A 3,455-nucleotide genomic window follows, 5' to 3' on the forward strand; every position below is an offset into this window, starting at 1 on the left:
TGTCTTCCAAATTTCCTGGCACAGACTGGTGAGCATGTCAAGGGCTGCATTTGTTATTTAGAACATGTCAATTGGTATCAGAACATTGATTCCTGGATCCTCACTTTTTTACCAGTGTCTTTAATGCCACTTGAAATTCTTCCTTCATCACCATTGGCCAGCATATGCCATTTCCAGAAATATTTCAAGCAACCAATTCTTTTTTGTACAGTGACACTGTGTATTCCCTCCACCTTTTTTTGTTTTTGTTTAAAAATGTGACTTCAGTGAAAATTTACAGAAAGGATAGGTTTACATTCATTCTCTGATATACCTTTTCATCTCTCCTGTTACTTCAATTCACTTGGTAATGCATCTCTTTTTCTAGATTTTCAGTTGTCGTAGACAGGATGTCTACTCATCCGTTCCTTTCAGTTAGTCCCTCTCTTCTCCAATTCCAATTCATTATGTTGTATATTTTTACAAGTTTGCTATTTTCAGTGCTGAATAATATTCCACTTGTGTAGATATGATAGGATTTTTTAGCAGGTATGGGCATGTTGCAAGGAGGGACTAGACCTTGGAGAGGGACATCATGTTTGCGAGAGTGGAGCGACGACGCAGGAGAGGAAGACCGTCGATGAGATGGAGCGATTCTGTGAGTGGAGTGGTGGGAATGAATGTGTTTGAGATGGCGAGGTTGGCACAGGATAGAACGGTGTTTAGGGCTCTTGTACATAGGGGCGCTATGAGTCGCAAACGACTCAATGGCACATAACAACAACATGACTCCTTTTTCAGTTTTTTTTATTTTTTTATTCATTGTTGCACATTTTATTCCCCTCCTCCTTAGGCCGCCCTCCAAGACACCTCCTATTCCAGATTGTTATCATACGATGTTATCATATCCATAATGCCTAATTGTGCATTCCTTTCAGACAATTCTTCTCCTCAACTGTTTTAATGCAGTATTTATTATCTATTCATTTTTTTTCCTATTCTTTCCCCAACCCTCAACCCCAGTCTGTCCTATTGTATAACAGCAGTATTATGCAGTATTTGTCCTTTTGTGACTGAGATATTTAACTTATTGTAATGTTCTCCATGCTCTTCCATGTTGTGTTTTATGAGTTCATTGTTTTTCAGTGCTGCAGAATAATCCATCGTGTGTATGTACCATAGTGTTTTTATCCATTTATTTGTTGACAAGGATTTGGGCTGTTTCCATCTCTTAGTATTGTGAATAATGCAGCAATAAACATGGGGATGCACACAACAGATTATTCAGAAAGCTGGGCACTATGAGGAGAAATGTGGCATCAGGGCTGGAGGAAGACTCATCAACAATCCGCCTTATACAGATGACACACCCCTGCTTGCTGAAACTGAGGAGGACCTGAAACATCTGCTTCAGAGTATTAAGGACTGCAGTCTTCATTATGGATTGAAGCTCAGTATCAAGAAAACAAAGATTCTCACCACTGGGCCAATTGGCAGCATCATGATGGTTGGTAAAGAGATTGAGATTGTTAACAGCTTTAGTTTATTTGGCTCCACAATCAACACTCTTGGCACCAGCAGCCAGGAAATTAAAAGATGTATTGAATTGGAAAAGTCTGCTGTTAGAGACCTCTTCAAAGTACTGAAGAGCAACAATGTCTGTCTGGAGACTAAGGTGCACCTGATACAGGTCATGGTCTTTGCAATCATTTGCTATACATCAGAGAGCTGGACAATGACTAGGGAGGATAGTAGGATAATTGATACCTTTGAGTTATGGTCTTGGAGAAGAGTACTGAATACACCATTGACTGCTAAGAGAACCATAGGTTTGTTCTGGAGAGGTTTAAACCATGCTGTTCCTTGGAGACAAGGATTTTGAAGCCTCATCTGACATACACTGGACATGTTGCAAGGAGGGGCCAGTTCTTGGAGAGGGACATCATGCTTGGGAGGATGAAGAGAAAGTGCAGGAGAGGAAGACTCTTGATGAGGTGGACTGATCCAGTGACTGGGTTAATGGGGGTAGGTGTGTCAGAGACAATAAGACTAACACAGGACAGAGCAAGGTTTAGAACCGTTGTACACAGGGTCACATAACAACATAACATATAACAACAACAACATGCATATATCTAAGCCAGTTGTGGCTCTGGTTTTGTTAGGATGGAGATATATATATTCCCAATACTGGGATAACTGGGTCAAATGGTATTTTGTTTTTTCCCCCCCCCTTGTTTATTTTTTTTAATAAAATTTTTCTTTTTAACTAGTTTCCTTAATCACCAGACTGTCTACCATAGTGATTGTAACATTTTACACTCCCATCAATAATGAATGAGAATTCTAATCTCTCTACATCCTCCACCAGTATTTGTTGTTTGCTGACCTTTTGAAGTGAGATGGTATCTTCCCAAAATAGTTCCAGTCAATTTTTCAATTCAATCAGTCAATTCTTTCTTCAGGTCAGTCAATTCTTTCTGGTATAGTGGCTATGTATATTCTCTCTTTCTTTTTTTGATGCTTCTTGAATCATTCAAGATTTTCCCCATAGCGACACTCAGAATTACAACTCAAGGTTTGAATTTATTTTTCCGTTCTTTCACTTTGAGAAATGCCAAACTTGTTCTTCCTTTTTTTATTCTCCAACTCGAGCTCTTTGCATATCCCATATAATACTCCCTTTGTCTTCTCCCTTTTGAAGCTGTCCTTTGAAATCTTCAGCTCTTTTTACTTCAGCTGCTCTTCCCTTTGTTTTATCTTATTGTTTTCTGTCTTTGCAATCATCTTTTGTTCTCTTTGTGAATTATATCTTTTATGTCATCCCATAATTCATCTGGTCTTCAATCCTTAATGTTCAATGCCACAAACTTCTTCCTTTTTAAAATTTTTAAATTCAGATGGGATGGGCTTGAGGTGGCATTTTGATTCTTGTGGAATTGCTTTCATTTTCCTAACTTCAATTTGAACTTGTACATGAGTCATTGATGATCGGTTCCACACTCAGCATCATTTTAACTACTGATAATAAGCTTGTTCAGCAATTCATTCCACAGATGCAGTAAGTCTGATTCTTATGCAGTACATCAGGTGAAATCCATTTGTATAGATGCCACCTGTTTCTTTTAAAAAGGTGTTTGCTTTGAATTAATCATTGAATGCACAAAATTTAATCATTCGATATCCTTCTCTCTTCTGTCTCCAAGTCCATAATTTCCAATTACCAGTCTTCCAGTTGTCTGAACAGAACAAGGGAGCACTGCATTGTTTAAAATCAAGAAGAGTGTGTGCAAGGGTTGGAGCCTTTTTCCTCACCTATTCAGTCTGACTGAGGCTCAATGTCAAGAAGACAAAGATTCTCACCACTGGACCAATCAGTAGCATCAGGATGGATGGCGAAGAGATTGAGATTGTTCACAGCTTCAGTTTGCTTGGCTCCACGGTCAACACTCTTGGCACCAGCAGCCAGGAAATAA

Source organism: Elephantulus edwardii, unplaced genomic scaffold (assembly GCF_000299155.1).
Source record: "Elephantulus edwardii isolate Elephantulus edwardi_28Jun2011 unplaced genomic scaffold, EleEdw1.0 scaffold00519, whole genome shotgun sequence".
NCBI lineage: Eukaryota > Metazoa > Chordata > Mammalia > Macroscelidea > Macroscelididae > Elephantulus > Elephantulus edwardii.